Here is a 12,072-nt window from a genome sequence, read left to right as displayed (position 1 = left end):
ATTCAAATATCCTGTCACAGGATTTAAATCATCTCCTTATGTGAACCTACGTGAGTGTGAGATGACTTCTTCTCAGCTCTCTTGGCTCAGGCTTCTGGGGGCTTCTATTTCTATCTCTATCTCCGCACAATATTTCCCGTTACTTTTAAATTACCACAATCCTGTTCCCTTAATTTGCCATTCCCCTCAGTCTACTCACCATTCATTCGTTTGACTCAAGGCCCTCGGTATAGTCTCCTCCTCCAAGCGACCACTTTCGCCTTCCATCCGCAGAGAGCCTGTGGAAACAAGGTTGAGATTTTGTCAAATAGGGACCCTGCCCACTGTCTCGGTTTTCTTCCAAGTTTTCTATTCGGCCGCTCTCCACAGGAAACCCAGCGATCTTCCGGCTAGATGTCTGGAAATCTGGAGCTTACTTAATCCATGGGTCTGAACCATCCTACCACTGCTATCACATGAGCTTAGGACCCTTTGCGGGTAGCGCATCATGCAGTAGATGGGATGCAGAGTAACTTTTTACACCAAATAATCAAACCAACGCAGGAAGATGGAAAAGTTTGCTTACTCTTTTCAAATTAATTATCTAAAACAGGGAGTTACAACAGACATCAACGGATGTCACACAGCATTATCTCACTTGAAGCATTTAATTAAAAATAATATTTTTATAGTACAAACTCATCATACATGACGTCATACTACGTGTCAAATGGGAGAAAACCTATTGGCAGTTGTGGTTGGCTCAATGGGAACATCTAAGTATATTTTCAATAAGGGATCAGGTTGTGATTGGGTCTCTACAGTCAGGTGGACAACTCATGCCAAACCTAGTGCAAGTCATCTTCAACAGTTATTAGAAACACAATACACCATTGGCTCTCAAACTATAAGGCCCTTCGTTATATGGCTCTCTATAATTGGTTGGCATGCTCATGCCCTTCTGGAACATTTGGTTCACTAGCAGCACACAAGCTCATACTCCAGGTGTCAGGAAGTGGACTTCACCATGTCTCTCCACCCAATTAGCCCAACATCTCTCATCACCCATTCCTTCTGCCATGAAGATTGTCTTTGAACTTGGCCTTGCAATGTATTCTCATCTCTGGAAATATAATGGAGTATGGGCACACCCTTATCATAGTTCTGGACTGCATGCCCAACTTCTATTTCCATCCTCAGCTCACGTGACAGGAGACCGCAATTCTGCCCATTTTGCAGCATTTAATTGTCTTGAATTAATAAACTTGGCACTCATGGTATTGTTTCTTTGCACCTTAACAAGGAAAGATTCCGCTTCTCACGTTTGCTGTTCTTCAAGGATAGATAACCAGTTTTTGGCAGCTTGCAGTCTTGACATCAGGCCAGATAGCCCTTCCCGATCATTCCATGCTCCCAGCTACTTCTCTGCTGCGATATAGCTTCAGCCTTCTTCTTCATGGGCTTGAACTTACTAAGATTGTGACACTGATGTCTAGCTTCTATATAATGGCGGCTCAGCCTGCAGTCTATTCACTACGTATGGCTAGCCTTTATGACCACTTGATCTAATTGCGTTTCTGCATCTGTACAGTTATTGAACAATTTGCATTATCTGCGGTTCTCTTGACATGTGCAATCTTCTTTTCGCATATGAAAGTTTACTCGATTCTTTACTTCGTCATCAGTTTCTATAAGGTCCATACATTCTCTTGTTCAGCCAGTCTTCTCAGTGCATAACTCTCACTTCTTGTAATGTCACCAACTTCTCTATCTCTCATTTTCATATTCCTTCTGGGATTTCCTCCAAGAGATTGTCATCTCTTTGGGAATACATTTGATAAGGTTTTCTTAGTGGATACCTTTTCTCGAAGGTTCAACGCAGAATAGTCACAACTGCTGGTGTCAAACATGGCACAATTTCAGGCTTCCAGCATACAGGTAGTAGGGGGGCAGGACTTCCTGCAGGGCCAGTTGGTTGCTCCTCTACACATGTTAATATTTTCAGGGAACAGTGCCTACCCGCTATCACCGTTCATGATGACGCCATACAGGAATCCTGCAACACCAGCTGAGGTAAGATATAATGTTGCACATGTGGGCAAAAGGCGTATACTGGAGCGCACATTTGGGGTGCTTACATCACGTTTCCGCTCTCTAGAGCACTCTGGTGGGGTATTTCTATGCCCCACCAGCAGTCTGCAAAATCATTGTACTGCACAATGTAGCCACACAGCGTGGCGTACCAGTTGATATGCAGGAGGGAGATCGCCCTCAGCCACATGCACCACCATTGCCCTTGGTTGGCCAAAGGTCACAGGGAGAGAATGCACGTAACCAGCTGGTGCAAACACTTTAGGTAAAAACCTGCCCCAGTGGAGCATACACAGTGATGCCAGAGCCCTGGTGCCATTCATTGATGAAGTGGGGAATATCCTCTGTGCCCATAACAATACCCTGAGAATGTGTGTCTGGGAGAGGCAAACTGTGTGTGTTGTAGGGAAGGCATGGTATCAACAGTAAGACAGACACAAGTGACCACAGTTCAAGGGTGTTTATTGAATTTCAACAAGGGTATGATAAATGCCTATCTAAACCTAAATCTACAGATGGGAGCAAGCTACAACCATCAAATAATAATAAGTGTAGTCCTTGTGGTGTCTTGTAAAAATAAAAGGGTCTATACTAAAAAAACCTAGTGACAATCCATACCTCTAAATAAGAACAGCGTGGGGGATAATGTTACAAAAAGAAAGAAGTGGTCAAAATGAAATGTCAGGATGTTCAGGCCGTTCGTCTCCCTTGCCCATGTTTGTAACACTGGACAAGGCGGTTTACTCGAGCACTGCACAGTCTCTGGCTTCTTTAGCATGAGGATACAGTTCAGTCATAACATCAGAACCTTCTGTATGCAAGTCTCTTTACTGTTCAAAGTATCTTTATTCAGAGGGCCCAATACAACCAAACAAAAACAATAAGTTATTTTCCTCTTCAGATTTCTACAAGTATTCACTTTAGGTAATTCACTATTCACCTGGATCCCCCTTAGGCTCAGATTTCTTTGGTACAATGTTCATTCCCTTTTTTTGATCCCTCTCAGTCAGGCTCAGATCTCTTTAGCACAATGTTTGCAGGATAGTCTTTCGGATTACTCACGGTTCACCCCGGCTATTCCTCAGCCGGGCTCAGATTCCCTTTCTAAACACAATTAGTCTACCTCAGCCGGACTTGAACCAATTTCAATCAAGTATCGAAGACTTTCGAATGTGCAAAGGGTTTAGCTTGACCCGTTCTAGGACCACTTAGATTTTACAATTCCTTCTCTATGCATTTGTCCTCTTTGGGTTTGGATACCTAACAGACTTTCGAATGAGCATGCACATGGTGCCGGACCACTCTATTTATGGCATCTATCTTCGCTTAAAAGTTCCGTCACTCATTTAGTGCATTAATTATGTTTGCATCAATTGCCATATACGCTTCATGCACTGTCCTCTGCAAATTCATACAATATTGCTACTTGCAACCTTGGGTTCCAAACAGCCCGGGCTGGTATCAGTCTCCCCAACTCAGCGGCTGTGCTGCCTTCTCTGGCTTTTCTTTGTTGTAGGAGCCAAGGACAGTACCACGGCAGCAACTGCTTCTCCTTGTCTTGACTATCGACACGGGAGAGCTCCGGGTAGCTCCGACACACAATGCAGGAGTCTTCAACTTTGATTCCAGGTCTTACATTTTCTATTCTCCAAGGCTCACAAAAGTTTCGGTCTTTTGGTGAAAAGGTTAAAGGCCCTCACTTTGTATTCGTTTTCATTCTCGCTGTCTTTCACCTTGTATTAAACTGCCATCTTGGAACTGTTGCTTCCTCGTGTGCTTTGCCTCACTCAACATGTGCTCTTGTGCTCTGCCTTTTATCCGTGTGGGGAAGTATGTTGGAATTCATGTGTGTATAATAATCAGTAATTGCCTGACCCTGCCTGACCATCGTGTTGGGACATGTCAGGTATACAGCTCGGGTGTTAGTCCCTTTTTCCTCACAGTGAGTTGTGCATGAGAAAGTGTTTGTGCCAGAAAAGGGGGTGGGGGATTGACTTCTGATAGGATGGGGTAAAGGTGTTATACGGAAGAGGATACCGCATCTCACCATCCAGTGTCCCACTTCCACTCCCCGAAGAACCCCATCCAGGTGATCCTCCTACACTCGCCCCCCCCCCCAGGAACTGGATCCAAATGTGATGGCCATGTCCTGGCCAAGTGGAAGACAGATCCCTGGGGACTAGCTGGTGAGACACCTTCAGGTTTCTCACATACCCTTCCCCTATGTGATGTAGCCACATCTGTTTCACAAGGGAACCGAGAAAGGCAATCTGCGTTTCCTTGATCTTTAGCTTTTCGGTGCTCCACAGTGAAACAGTAGGGTTGCAGTTCTAAGAACCATTGCATGACTTGAGGGTTAGAATCTTTCCATCAGCTAATCCAAACTAAGGGAGAATGATCCGTGATGAGTGTGAACTTTCTTACTAGGAGGTAATATCTAAGGTGGGTAATGGCCCACTTGATGGCAAGGGCCTCTAATTTTAAAACAGGGTATTCTTTTTCACATGGGAAGAATTTTTGACTAGTAAATAGATGGGGTGTTCCAATCCATCACACAGACTGCTCCCAACCCCGTAAGGGAGGCATCTGTTTCTATTACAAACTCTTTCAGGAAATCTACTGCCTTTAGGACCGGTTTCTGGCACAGGGTTTGCTTTAGGTTGTTGTATTATTCATCATCCACGTCAGTCCAATGAATTTTCTGGGGTTTGGCATTCTTTAATTTGTCTGTCAGTTTGGCTGTTCTGTCCGAGAAATTAGGTATAAACCTACGGTAATAACCAATTAGCCCTAAGAATGCCAAGAGGTCTCCCTTAGTTTTAGGCATGGGGTATCTAGGATGGCCTTTACTTTCTTGCGTTGAGGTTGGACACTACCATTCCCTACAAAGAAGCCAAGGTATTTCACTGCTAATTGGGCCAGCCTGCATTTGGATGGATTGGCAGTTAGGCTGGCTTCCCCGAGGTCTCTCATAATAGTAAAAAGATGGAAAAGGTGGTCTTCCTAGGTTTTACTATAAATGACTATATTGTAATTATAAGCTCCACAGAAATCAGAGTAGGGCTGTAATATTTTATCCATGAGTCGCTGGAAAGTGACAGGAGCCCTGTGTAAGCCAAAAGGGAGGACTTTGAACTGAAACAGTCCCAAAAGTGTCGAAAAGGTTGTCTTCTCCTTATCAGGTCCATGTACTGGGACCTGCAAGTACCCCTTGGTTAGGGTTAGGGTGGATAGAAAGGTGGCATTCCCCACTTTATCTATTAAGTTGTCGATGCGTGGCATGGGATAAGCACCAAAATCTGAGATGGCATTAACCTGGTGGAAATCTATGGAAAACCTCCAGGAATGGTCCGGTTTTGTGACCAATACTATAGGGGAGCATCAAGGGCTTGAAGAGGGTTTGATGATATTTGCTCTTAACATTTTGTTAACTTCCTCAACCACTATATATTTACAGGCTTCCGGGAGTCTATAGGGTTTCAGATGGACCACTTTTCCTTTAGGTGTTCTAATATAGTGATAGGTGCCTTTCACTCTTCCTGTTTTCTCCTAGAATACATCGGGAAATGCTATAACTAGATCCTTTAAATCTTCTTTTTGTTGATTAGATAGCTTTTAGGGAACTAAGCAATATAATATCATAGCTTTGGTGGCTAAATTATTTTCCTTCCACTCTTTTAAGAGGTGTACGTGGTATAGATGGGTCTTTTGTTTCCTGTCAGGTTGGGGGACCTTATAAGTACAGTTTCCTGTATGTTCCAATATTTTATATGGCCCGTGCCACTTAAAGACAAGTTTGTTTTCCAAAGTAGGCAAGAAGACCAATACTTTTTGTCCTATGGAAAACGATCTTAAACTTACTTTTTTGTTATAAGTAGACTTTTGTTGTGCTTGGGCTTTTTCCATATGAGTATACACTAGGCCTTGAACAAATCTCATATGCTCTTGCAATTCGAGTAGCAGTTTGCGATAGGGGAATGGGTGCCTCTTCTCTTTCTTCCCAGGTTTCCCGGAGCATATCTAGGATGCCTCAAGGTTCTCTACCATAGAGTAGTTCAAAAGGAGGTGATCCAGTATACACCTGAGGGTTTATTCTCACTGCAAATAGTGCCCGGGGGATAATACGGTTCCAGTCCTTCCCATCCTTGTCTACCATTTTCCTCTGGATAATATTAACAATTTAATTGAATCTTTATACTTAGCCGTCAGTTTGGGGTGGTAGACAGAAGTTCTTAAGGTGGTAATATGGGGTATCTCCTTGAGTTCACCCATGAGCTTGCTCATGAAATTTGTTCCTTGATCTGTCAGGTTTTCCTAAGGAAAACCAACTCTAGAGAAGTATGGTAATAGGTGTTTTAAAATCTGCTGGGTGGTGTTGTCCCCAATAGAAAATGCCTCGGAGTATCTGGTCGCATAATCGACAATCACAAGAACATATTTGTTACCCAGTCTAGAGGTTTCCAAAGGTCCAATAATATCCACCCCAATCATAGAGAAAGGGATCTCCTGAATCAGTAAAGGATTCAGAGGGACAAGCTCTCAGGGAACTTGAGTAATGGTTCTTATTTTTTTTAACTTTTGTTTTATTGGCAGAGTTTAAGGCAGTTACACACATTGAACACTTTAAACATTATCACATAAGTACATTCTACAGCATATTCATGAGCAGTCGTAGATATCATATTCACTAGGTAAGGGGCAGGTATTTAAAATAGCAGTTCATATTATGTTCATGAGGCAGGCGACACAGGTGGAATTGAGTCTTCATCAGTCTCTTTATTGAAGTAGGTGCAGAAGGCAGTCCAGACATTTTTGCGCCAAGACTGCATTGCTAGAGAGGCGATGTATTCTTCTTCACATGTTTGTGTCCAGGTGAGGGCTGAGAGCCACATATTAAAGGCGAGAGTGCACAGAGAATATTGTCAGACTTCACCCGTGGAGCTTGTGGAGGACCTGGAAGTTATGGCCCCCGGTCTAGTCCTCACCCAAGATGGTGACCGCAACTATAAGACGAGACCACGCCCCCTCTTCGGCGCATTGTATCTGTCCATGTTTGTGTACGCCAGCAATGCTGTGTTCTGCTGCCGGTGTGTCTGGATCCCGCTCTGAACCACCCTTGCCATTCACTTGCTTCCCCTTACCTAGTTTCTTTTCTTAGACGCTCTCCGCGTACTCCTCTTCCTTGTTTCTTAGTTTCATTTCTTTTTTTTTATCCTCCTTCTATTATCCTCCGGGAGCCTGGCTAACGCTCCTGTTTAGTTTCCGGTTCCGCTTGGTAAGCGTCTCCGGTAACTACTATTTTCCTCCTCTTGGTCTCATCTCACGGTAGGTGTTTCCGTTGTTTCCTGTTGGATTTGGGGTGTTTCCTTTCTCCTCTAACATCCATTGCTTACCTTTCTTCCGTGACACTATTTTCGGGTTTTTCACCTTATCTTCAGTTTCTGTCTTTCTCTCCCTTGTCTCAAGATCTACCCCGTTCCTGTCATTACACCCACGCTTAGTTTTGCTCTTTGGGACATTACCTGTATCCTGTTGATCTTTTGGACCTCTGCTTGCATTTATCCTGTTTTCCGGAATTGCCTCAAGACTAAAGGACAAGGCTTGTGAAGTCAGCCACTTATTCATCTTAACAATTCACCCAGGGTTTTTTGGTGCCCGAGAGGCTTTTTCCCTGGTACTTTGGGGGTCTAGCTCCTCGGGGTTCACCTTTGATAGGTTACACTTCCTGTCAGGGTGGCCTCTGAGGGAGCTAGGCCCTATTTACACGACAAGAAGAGGAAGTCATGGAAGGGACAGTCCTCAGAAGACCGACAGTGGCGCAGGAAGACCCCCGCCAGTTCCAAGGACAACTCTTCTGAAAGTATTGGTGAGGAGGAGGTTGGGGAGGTCGGTCCTTTGTTTGACAGAATACAACGCCCACCGATAACCATGGCATCCTTGGAACAATATCAGGAATTGTTTGCAGCCATGCAAAATCTCACGATAGAATTACAAACCCTCAAGACGGAAAACACCACACTGCGTCAACAAGTGGCCTTACAGAGAGAGGATCGTGGAGATCTACCGCCTATGGCCTTGTCGTATGGCAAATATGATGGTCACCCAGGGGGACTAAAGGACTTTTTAGATGCCTGCCAGGTCTACTTTACATTTAGACCACACGCCTACGAGTCAGCCAGATCCCGAGTGGGGTTCATCATTGCCAATTTGATTGGAAACGCATTGGCGTGGGCAACCCCTCTGGTGACAAACAATGATCCTTCTTTGAGCGACTATGACCTCTTTGTGGCCCAATTCAAAGAAAGGTTTGATCGTCCTGAAATATTGTTTACATCTCTTGAAGCCATCCTTGATGTTAGACAAGGAACAACGGATGTGCAGACCTATATCTCCAGATTCCTGAGACTGGCATCCAAGGCAGACTGGCCTGATTCAGCCAAACACACCAAATTCAGGAGAGGTCTACACGAGGATATCAAGGACGAATTGGCTCGCATTGCTCGACCAGCTACCTTTCAGGATTTGATGACTGTTGCTCTACAAATAGAGTTTCGTCTGCAGGAACGTCGTCAGGAAAGAAGAAGACCACGTTTATCTTTTCAACCGAGTACCCCCTCTCCGCCTCCCAGGGAATCTCAAGCGGCAGAAGAACCCATGCAGGTTGGAACCACCCGTGGCCCTTTGACACCTGAAGAGCGCAAGAGGCGCCGAGATGCAGGACTATGCATGTATTGTGGTTCCTCCAGACACCTACTCAGGAACTGTCCTGAAGTTCCGCCTTGCCGGAAGGAAAACGCCAGCCCCCGAACTTACGCAAGGGAAGTTTCGGGGGATCTCTCTGCTATCCTTGCTTCAACACAACCCCAGTAGAGGAAGACAACCGTCTAATGGTTTTCAAGGTCTTGCTGTGGCTGGATGCCTCCACTCCATTGGAAGTTTTGGCCATGTTAGATTGTGGTGCCGCTGGCAATTTCATTGATGTGGAGTGGGCCAGAGCTAACCACATTCCTGTATGGCTCAAATCAAGAACCATACCTGTAGAAGGAGTAGACGGAACTCCTCTTTCTTCCGGGCCAATTATCAAGGAAACCACTCCAATACAAATGCAGTTGGGACAGCACCAAGAGGCAGTGGTGTTTGACATTATCCGAGCAGCTCATTTTCCCTTGATAATTGGAATACCCTGGTTAAGGAGACACAATGCTTCCATTGATTGGGCTTTGAACAAGGTAAGCTTTGACTCATCATACTGCGAACATCACTGCATGACAGTTCCTCTTATTGGACCATTGAAAGAGGAAGAAATAGTCAAGACCGTGTCTTCTGTTCCGTTACAATACCAAGGTTATGCCAAAGTCTTCCAAGACGTAGTACCAAGACAGTTACCCCCACACCGAGCAGAAGATTGTTCAATCGAATTGATCCCTGATGCACAAGTTCTGTTCGGTCGGATGTATCCGTTATCTTTACCCGAAAAGAATGCCTTGAGAGAATACCTGGACACACACCTTCAGAACGGGCTTATTCAAGACTCCAAGTCCCCTTGTGGGGCATCATTGTTCTTTATTCCTAAAAAAGACACTTTGGAATTAAGACCCTGCATAGATTATCGAGGTCTCAATCAGGTGACTATCCGAGACAGATATCCGATGGCCTTGATTAGAGACATCCTGGAAGCAGTCCAGGGCTCACATTACTTCACCAAACTAGATCTGCGAGGAGCGTACCATCTCTTGAGGATCCGCCAAGGAGACGAATGGAAGACGGCATTTAGGACACCCCTTGGGCTATTTGAATACAAGGTAATGCCGTTTGGATTAGTCAATGCTCCTGCCATTTTTCAAAGATTCATGGACAAGTTGTTTTCAGATCTCCTCTATTTGTCGGTAGTAGTCTAACTGGATGATATTTTGATTTTCTCCCGCAACTTAGAAGAACATAGGAATCAAGTCAAGGAAGTATTACATCGACTGCACACCAACCAACTTCTGGTTAAACCAGAGAAGTGTATCTTCGAAGCCAAGACAGTTTCCTATTTAGGCTTTATCCTTTCGAAGGAAGGTATACAGATGGACAATCGCAAGACTCAAGCAATACTGGAATGGAAGGAACCAAGATGTGTTAAGGATATCCAAAGATTCTTGGGCTTGGCAAATTTCTACAGACGATTCATACCCAAATTCTCTGATCTAATCCAAACAATCACCAAACTCCTTAAAAAAGGGGTCAAGTTCGAATTTGCCCAAGAACAAAGACAAGCCTTCAACACTCTTAAGGAACCTTAAGGAACGGTTTACCACTGCTCCCGTTTTGGTTCAACCAGATCAAGACAAACCGTTTATATTGGAGACAGACGCCTCGATAGGAGCAGTAGGGGCGGTCTTGTTACAGAAAACAGAAGATGGTATTGAACATCCAGTGGCCTACTACTCAAAAACCCTCACGAGCAGTGAAAGAAATTATTCAGTTCTAGAGAAGGAGTTATTAGCCATCAAGTTAGCATGCCTAGAGTGGCACCATCTTTTGCAAGGAGCCAAGCATAGTTTCCTCATTCGTACTGATCACCGAAACCTGAAGGTCCTTCAGCAGATGGAGTGTTCCAATGCCCGTCACGCTAGATGGGCATATTTTTTCCTTCAGTTTGATTTCAGAATTACCTACATTCCAGGAACAGAAAACCAGGTAGCGGATGCTTTGTCACGCAGTCAAGGGGAGGAGATTGGTACCTACCAAGGACATGACCTTCTACTACCTGGCCTAAGAACGGTCGCCTTAGTGGGGACATTCGGACAGCAACTGTTGCAACAGTATCAACAGGAAAAGGTGTTCCCTCGATCTGTAAAAAAAGGCAGTTAAGGACTCTTCTATCACGAAGAAGCCTTGTACATTCCTTCCAAGTCCTTACAAGAACAAGTACTCAGATGGTGTCATGATACACCGTTGGCTGGTCATCCAGGCGTAAAGAAGACTCAAGAGTTGATCAAGAGACGTTTTTGGTGGCCTTCAATCCTTCATGATGTTAACCGCTATGTGTCATCTTGTCCAGTGTGTGCGTGTAATAAGCAGGTCACTGGAAAACCAATTGGACTCCTTCAACAACCACCACTACCAGGGCGACCATGGGAGCATATCTCCACTGACTTCATAGTTGAATTACCCATATCTAGGGGTATGAATACGATAATGGTCACGGTAGACGCATTCAGTAAGATGGCTCATTTCTCACCCATTTCACATCTTCCTTCGGCCCCAGAGGCAGCGGCCGTGTTCTTACGGGACATTGTTCAGCTACATGGTCTCCCAAGAACCATCATTTCGGACAGAGGTTCACAATATACCTAAAGATTCTGGTCCACCTTATGCCGACAATTGGGGGTACACAGAGCCCTATCTTCAGGCTATCATCCCCAAAGTAATGGCCAGACAGAGAGACTTAATGCCACACTTGAGCAATATCTCAGATGTTTCTGTAGCAACAAACAAGAATGGGCCTCATTCCTTCCGCAAGCCGAATTTGCCTACAATAACTCATACCATACCTCCATTCAAATGAGCCCCTTCTTTTGTACCTATGGCTATGATGCTCAACCCCTACCTTGGACAGGGGTACCTTCCACTAGCACCCCGGCGATTGACAGTCTACTAACTGAACTTGCAGAAGTCCAGAAGACGGCAAAGAAGGCACTGGAGGATAGCAGACAATCACATAAGAAGTGGGCGGATTTAAGAAGACGAACCAACCCAGACTGGAAGCTAGGTCAGCTGGTATGGTTGGCTACCAAGTATCTACCAAGATGGGTCCATACTGGCAAGTTTGCTCCTCGCTACCTGGGACCCTATCCCATCCTCTCTCAGGTTAATCCAGTAGCTTACAAACTCCAGTTACCCAAGAGTTTACTACGGATACATCCTGTGTTCCATGTTTCTTTATTGAAGGTACACACTCTAGACCCGTATCATAGAAAGCCGTTGAGCCTCAAGCCTCCCAAGACACAGACCCCA

Source organism: Ambystoma mexicanum, chromosome 9, assembly GCF_040938575.1.
Source record: "Ambystoma mexicanum isolate Mex_15411 chromosome 9, UKY_AmexF1_1, whole genome shotgun sequence".
Taxonomy (NCBI): domain Eukaryota; kingdom Metazoa; phylum Chordata; class Amphibia; order Caudata; family Ambystomatidae; genus Ambystoma; species Ambystoma mexicanum.
This window is presented reverse-complemented; position numbering follows the sequence as displayed.